Source organism: Sus scrofa, chromosome 13 (assembly GCF_000003025.6).
Source record: "Sus scrofa isolate TJ Tabasco breed Duroc chromosome 13, Sscrofa11.1, whole genome shotgun sequence".
Lineage (NCBI taxonomy): Eukaryota > Metazoa > Chordata > Mammalia > Artiodactyla > Suidae > Sus > Sus scrofa.
This window is the reverse complement of record NC_010455.5, coordinates 104,181,477-104,189,951: the sequence shown is the minus strand read 5'-3', so window position 1 is coordinate 104,189,951 and position 8,475 is coordinate 104,181,477.

Genomic DNA, 8,475 nt, shown 5'->3' with positions numbered 1-8,475 from the left:
CAAGCAACCCACACTGTGCTTTGAGAAATACACAGACTCTAAATGTGACAATTTGAAATATTATGCACTATCTCTGTTCAAAGCTTTAATGTATCTGAGGGAACACTCAATAGGTCAGTACTTAAAGTCTTGTGATTTGAACAGTATAGGTGCAAGCTTGAGTTAGCAATTTAATAAAATAAGGCTAAGTTATCTTGGATCAATTATATGAAGAATGGTACAAAAGACAGATTTCATAATGAAAAGAAATAACCTCAGAAAATCTCTTATATGGCTAAATGCTGCATTAGTGTAGTGTTAAGCAAAAGGTAAAAAGTCAAGAAACTGACATTGCACAGCACAGAAATCTCTTCGAGAGGCTACTGTACTGCAACAACTCTAATGTATTGGAATGAAATATAAAAGTGCTTGTGCAATAGGAGAGTGACCTAAGCAGAAAAGCAGATAGAGCTGGTGGGATTTGCAGTTATCTACAGCAAAAACTAAAATCCTACAAAGGGGAAGGCTTAGTAGTAGTATATAGACAATTGCAGAGCCTGTGATCCACACACTCTGAAGACATCTCCCTCAGAATAGATAATTTGCTTCATCAGTCTTGGGCAAAGAGTTGGTCAATGAACTATTTGTTCAGAGGGTTTAATATATATACCAAGAAAGCACAAAACTAGAGCATTTATAGACTTTGTTTTTAACTACCACATACTCATAATTCTGATAATAACATTTTTTGAAAATGTAACCAGTAAAATTAAGAGTTTTGACCCCCATCCACTCACTCACATACTAATTTTATCTTTAAGCTTGGAGCAGCAAGTGTAAAAATATGGGAATAGAAAAATGCATTTATTAACTGATGCCATCATAGATTGATTTCTGTGCTTCTTGGGTTTGGCCAGTGTTTTTTTTTTTTTTTTTTTTTTTTTTTTAAAAAAAAAAAAAAAAAAAAAACAAAAAAAAAGAAACTCAAGCCTTTTCTCCATGTCTGCTGCTCTCGGTTCTTTGAAAACATCCCATCACTGGTCATTTTTTATCTGAGTTTTGTTTTTTAATGTGGAAAGATGCAATTTCTCCACCTGGTCATCTGCCTAATTCCTTCCTCTGGCATCCAGCTTCTTTAGGCTGAGCCTCCTTGATCTCTCAGCCAACCTTCTTGGTCAGAATCAAAAAGAACCTCCTGCCAGCTCTGCCTCCAGTATCCCACATGGATTCCACAGGAGAAACCAGGTATCCTTTCTTCCCTTTTCCGTTGCTCTCACCCTTCTTAAAAAAAAAAAAAAAAAAAAAAAAAAAAAAAAAAAAAAGTTGTAAGCACTGAGCACTGCTGATCTTCTTTTTATCATGAAAGTGGTGGCCAGCCATTGTTCCCAATCATTTAGATTTCTCAAGCAGAAATCAGAAACTCCAAGGTATAAATCAATTTCTTCTGAGTGTTGCATTAGTGTGCCTTTCGCAGGCTTGAGCTGATGATGAAAGGACACCTTATCATTTCTTCATAAGGAAGGAAGGAAAGGAGATTCAAAGATTACTGAAGTTTTCCCTAAAAGTCTTCTTCTAGATTACTTACAGAATATACTTTTGATCATACTATTGGATTAGATAATATTATAAAATAATAATACTATATCAAAATAAAAAGTTAAAAATGCCAGTTTAAATTAAATTAAATGCCAGTTTCATGTTAAATTTGGTATTCATTATATTTTTTCATACATCTGAAAAAAAGTTCTTGGCATTTGGAAATACTTGCCACATATTTTCTTGGGTTTTAGCCAAAACTGTTATAATTTTAGTATAATGTAAAAAGATGCAACCATTTGGAGAATCTGAACTTGATTTTCCTACAATTTATATAACATTTAAATATGTGAGGATATTTAAAATAACTAGTTTTACTGAATAATGATTAAAGAAATGAGGCAGAAAATAAATATTGCATAGTTGTTTGTTTAATTTTTTGGGGAAATAACACATATTTTAAAGTCCTGTATCAATTAGGACAATTTCAGTCAGTTTGTCTTGAACAATATGTTTGAGTTTAATTCTTTTTAAATTTCATCATTTTGTGGAGTTCCTGGTTGTGGTTCAGTGGTTAATGAACCTGACTAGTATTCATGAGGATGCAGGTTTGATACCAGGCACTGCTCAGTGGGTTAATTAAGGATCCAGCGTTGCCATGAGCTGTGTAGGTTGCAGACATGGCTTGAATCCTGTGTTGCTGTAGCTGTGGTGTAGGCTGGCAGCTACAGCTCTGATTCAACCCCTGGCCTGAGAACCTCCATGTGCCATGGGTGTGGCCTTAAAAAGACAAAAATAAAATAAAATGAAATTTCATTATTTTGTTTACTCTACTTATGACTGGCTAATTTCTAAAAATCTTTCGAATATTGTTTTTCTCTTGCTTTTTATCCTATATGGTATATTTTTTATTTATGTATTCTAATTTTCTGTTCTAAAATATCCATTTGAGATTTTTATATTTTTCAATTAGCTGCTAATATTTTTAATCCTTATATTCATTTTAATCACATTTTCCTTTTGTTTTGCAGCACAGTTATAATATAGGCTTTAAAATCCTTGTCTGCTAAGTTTAACATCGGTGGTTAAACCGATGGAATTGGTCTCTGCCAAGTGCTTTTTTCTCATAATAATAGGTCACACTTTCCTGGCTCTTCTTATGTTGAAAAAAAATTACTGCATCTCAGATATTGTAAATATGATGTTATGCAAATTTTGACTTCTATTATATTCCTTTGAAGCATGCTGATGAGTTTTTTGTTTGTTTTGAAAGCAATTTGCATGATTTGATTCAAACTGTTGTCTTTTGGGCAATGGCTCAAATTGTGGTTAAGATTTTTGATCCTTAGCTCCACTGTTTTGAGCTGTCTAGAAATATATTTATTCTATTTGTCCTCCAGACTTGAGCAGAGTTAATACTGAAAACTTGACATTCTCTTTTCTTCTATACCCTCTCTTCTTTAATTTTTCATTTTTTATCAGTTTTAGCTACTATGGGCAGTACCTATTGTAACTTTCCCTCAAAATGGACAACTCACCTCATGTTATTTTATTATTTCAAAGATCGGGTTTCCAATATAATATATCTCATTGTCTACTTTCCAGGGCCTTCAAATAATAATTTTTTTAAATGAGTTTTTTTTATTATCTGAAGTTTGATAAAGTAGAAGCCTATTTGGCCATATAAGAAACCAAGTTCATAATTCTTTTTTTATAAAATTTAATTATCTGAGAGGATCTATTATTCCTATGTCTATCCAATTGTGATTATGAAAGTGATATTCTGACAATAAAAATTGGTATAGTCTGCTGAATTTGGAAATTTTACTCCTGATAAACTCTAGCATTATTGAGATAGTTACTATGGCTTCTAAAGTTTTGTTCACAAAATAATAAATTTTAAATGGTCCAAATCCCATACCAATTATATCATTTGTAACACTACCAAATTATTCCCCTTCTCAACACTGTGAATACCCATATTCTGTAGTAAACTACGCAGCGCTATAGTAAGAGAAGAAAAGAAGTAAATTTAGGTGTTGTCTTTATATGTTAATATCCTTTAATATCCTTTGATAAGTAGCCCCAACCAGTGATTCTCAGCATTGGTATATTGTTCAAATACTGCTCAGGTACTTTTAGAAGCCAGCGTCAAAGTTATTTCTATCCTGGTTATGAGAATTTAGTATAGTAAATAATTTGACTAATTTCTCTCTTAAGCCTTTCCAGAGTTTAGAGATATCCACAAGATATCGTAAAATCAAGGGGATTTCAGTTTTCTAAAAAGAGAATTTTAAGCTTATTAAATATCACCAAACACCCATAGATAAGTCAAAGGCCATCTGCCAAAATAATACAAAGGAAGAGGAGTATAGGTCCAAACTATAAAGCAAGTTTTAGTTATCAATTTTAAGTTTTTTAAGATAGGGGCTGGTGAACCCTAATTGACTTATTTTTTTTTAAGCAATCCAAGACTTACTAAATAAAAACTACTATCAACAAAATAACATATAGTATAATACTATTGTCAACAAAGAACAAAAAGTACTACTTATCTCAATATTAGAGCCATGGAATATTTGAAATAATCCACTGCTAATCTGAGGACAAGAGATGGGATTTATAGATGACATGTTCTAAGTTGCAGTGTTCACTGGAGTCCTGCTATTCACAGATCCTATAGAGATGAATCTCCTCATTTAAGAAAAAGTGCACTCAGTATCTTCAAGATATTTTTCTTTGTTTAAGTAATAGATTAGAATGATTTTTATTATTGTCAGTTGATTTGTGACAAAATAATGTTATGTATGGATTGAAAGAGAAAATACGTTATTGCAAGTTACTGTACCTTAAGTAATTTTGCTGTGACATTTTTCTAAGAAATATCTTACCCTAGATTCTGATCTCACCATCAAAAAACACTTATCAACAACATAACTGGACAAAATATTGGATAAAAACATGTCTGAAAAAAAGAACTGTGTAGACATCTATCAATTCATGGCCTTATTAGGTAGAACCATATGAAATTTACATTTAGGGAGGGTCAAAAATAGTTGAGTACTGACAATTTTGGAGGGCATAATCTTGTTATAATTTAATACTGAATTTCATGTGATGCTCTGAATTGTGTGTGAGAAGTCTTCTTTCTAGTCTACCTTTATAGATCTGAGGACTTCATTTCATATAGAAGCTCTTTACATCACTCTTTGGTAAAATCTGGGATACCCTCAATCTTACATCATAAAGAAAGTTTTTCTTCTTTTTTTTTAAATATAAAATACAACCTAGACTAAAATATATAATGTCTTTTTGTGACTTTCTTCTTAAATGATTAAAAAGTAACTAATTAGATAGGAAATGCAAATTATAATTTATATGAAGCTTAAAGTATTTGTGATAAAAGACTGGGTCTTCTTTCCCTTCTTTTCCAAACAACAAAATTCCTCATGTAAAATCTCACTTATTACGGTAAACTCAACATCTCTGCTTATAATTTCACAATGACCAACATAACATATTTAGGAAAGCTTATGAAATGTACTGTATCATTCTCAAGGAAGCAAGGTGTTACATTATATTTGAAAGGCAGTATGAAACACACTGCAAATTATATTCAGCCTGGACATATATGTCAAAGTGAATCAAGATCCATTATCCTTTTAAATTGTAGGATGCCAAATAACTTGATGTAATCTGACAATGGCAACAGCAAGCTTTAACTCCATTCAGTGCAGAAATCTCCCTAGCACTTTCATTTCCCAAATAATCACTCTCTTCACAATTCAAATAAATAGGAATACAACAATTTCTATTACTGAGTAATCAGAAGGGAATTGAGCATGAAATAAATTATTTTTGGGTTTTAAAACTAATAGCTCCACCATAAAATAAATCTTATGTCAGAAATAATAATATGGGGAGTAGGGAACATACAGTTGGGATCAGTTTTATAAATTTACCTAACATCTTTATTGAATTTAAGTTAATAATAGTCACTTAATAAGAAGAGATAACAGCATTTAAAAAATAAATTAAAGAACAACTTTAAGGCCATTGTGCCTTGACTTTCTACCAAAGCACTTGAGTGTGGAATTTTTTAAGTGCCATGTACCTGTGAAAATTTTTTCACTCTCTTTGAAATCTGTATTTCTGTGAGGTATTTATTACACTTTAACCAAAACATGCTCTATATAATCAGATCCATTACACTCTCTTCATTTTATTTGAAACATGCACATGCATCACAGTAATAGATCTGTGTATAATGAGCAGGATGAAAATTTTGCTGACATGATATTTTTGTAGGATAAAACAAGTGAGTTAGTCAGGACTATATTCTAAATTTGATCTTGTAACTAAAAAGGCATCTGAAAACCTCATTTTGGAATGTCACAGAGAATTTTTTATAGTTATTAGTTTTACTAGAACTTGTAGTCCCATAATAAATTCAACTAAAATATATACTCAACTTTCAAATATAATTAACACACTCTCTTGGGAAAGTCTAGTTTATAGACCTGAAGGAATACCTATTCAATTATAGATATGGAAGAGTCCCTATTCAAATCTGCTTCCTGAAGACAAACCTCCTAATGTGTTTTATGTTCCTTTGCACAGATCTCTCAGTTGAGTTGTCACTACAGGATAATTATGGTTTGAAAAATCACAATGACAAATTGGTATCTCAAAGCATATAGGAAACAAGAGGCTTCTGTGATAATAAGGTCTTTTGTAATGCAAAGCATAAGTGATTCTATACTTTGTAATAAAATTAAGAGCAGTATTAGTCTGTCAAATAATCTCATATTGTGATTTATAGAAATCCTTTCCTGTGGTATGCAACTTAGGACAAAATAGAGTTTAGAAAGTAATCTTTAATAAATTAAGAAGAGGTATTGTATTATTATTAGCAATAAATTAATAGGTATTATAATTTAGGTATTATTTAATAAATTAAGAAGAGGTCATTTTATACGATTCCACTAAACTATCCTATTTGAGAATTTTATAAGGCTTTGTTGTTGTTGCTTAATCATTAAGACATTTAACACTGAGTATACTTCCAGTCATGCACAGGATAATTGTGCAACAAAGGATTAACATTAACCAAAGAGGAGTTCCCGTCGTGGCAGTGGTTAACGAATGTGACTAGGAACCATGAGGTTGAGGGTTCGGTCCCTGGCCTTGCTCAGTGGGTTAAGGATCCAACGTTGCTCTGAGCTGTGGTGTAGGTCACAGACATGGCTCGGATCCCGTGATGCTGTGGCTCTGGCGTAGGCCAGTGGCTACAGCTCTGACTCAACCCCTAGCCTGGGAACCTCCATATGCCATGCCGAGGGAGCGGCCCAAAGAAATAGCAAAAAGACAAAGAAAGAAAAAACAAAAACAAAAACAAAAACAAAAAAAACATTAACCAAAGAGAGGTTTAGCCTTTGCCCTTGGCTTCTAGAAGGTAATTTCCTGCCTGATAAGAGTGTCTTTGTTTACCTGATGAACCCTCCTTGCCTGGTAATCTATGCTAACAATGTAGTTTATGGTGGGGGACCTTGCCCTACTCAGTATCAGCTCAATTTCTGCAAAGGTTGAAGACTAAGGCCAGCCAGGTCAACTGTGTATAACTGAGCCCCAATAAAAATTCTGTATGCCAAAGTTCCAATGAATTTTCCTGGTTGGCAATGCTCCATGCGTGTTGCCTACATCACTACTGGGAAGAATAAGTGCTGTTTGTACTAATCCCTTGGGAGAGAACAGCTGACAGCTCTGTGCTTTGATGTACCCTGAATGCAGCTATCCGGATTCCTTCCTCTGTTGCTTTTCAGCCATATGCTTTCTCTATAATAAGCCCTAACAATGAGTTAAAAAGCTTTTCTGAGTTCTCTTAATCTCTCTACCAAATTATTGCACCTAACAGTGGTCCTGGGGACCAACCCTAAAACTTGCAATTGGAGTCAGAAGTGAAAGTGACCTTGAGATTGCCAAACTTTTTATCATCAGAGGTCACTTTATCTGTTAACCTCATCAAATCAAATTCAGTCTATTTTCTGAGAACAATTATTTCCTTACCTCTTTTTGAGGGATTGGGAGGAGGGAAAGTAGCCTCTTAATCTCTGTCAATCTCAGTTTTCTTATCTGGGTAATGAGAATAAAAAGATTAATTACATAAAATATCTTCGACAATGAATTTTTATAAAGATGTAAATATCCCATCTAATAAGTCTGGTATGTGGTAAGAGCTCCATAAATGCTAGCATCTAGTTCTCCTTTCTGACTGAAATAAAATATACCATAATAATTTATTGAACTTTATATAATCAATTCACTTTGATTTATTCAAAAAAAGAAAATTCTTTTTCTATGTCTAATATTCTTTAGTTGTGTTCATTTTACCCAAAGGATTTTTTGTCATTGAAGTTGGAAATCAATGTGTGTGTGTATTAAATTAGATAGGACTATAACTAAAACACTTTGTTATGAATATTCTGCTTCCATGACTTTATGGTGAGTCTATGTATCTTCATAACAGCATTCTGCTGATTTTTCCTTTGAAAGGCTTTAAAGTTATATAAAGAAAAAAAATACATCTGACTCGGTGCAGTTCTGAGACCTGCCAGGATTGTGCTGGGAGTTATTTACAGAAGATCTATTTCTTCTGTTGGGAATACATAGCACAAGTTTTCCTTATTGTTCTGGACATCTCACCCACTAAACCATTCGTTTTCTCTGAGGACAGAAGTAAATAGCACAATTTGTTCTCAGAGACGACTAGCTGTTTCTGAAATGTGAGGAAGCTCATGGTAAATGGGCAGAATGTTGGAAATAAATAAGAAAAATGAGGCAGCAGAAATAAATCTTTTATGATGCCTTCTCTCATTCATTTATATAGAAGCAGTTTTTTTGCCACAGCTACAGGTGACAAGAAACAACAAAGATTGCTAGTTTGAAATATTCCTGAGAAAA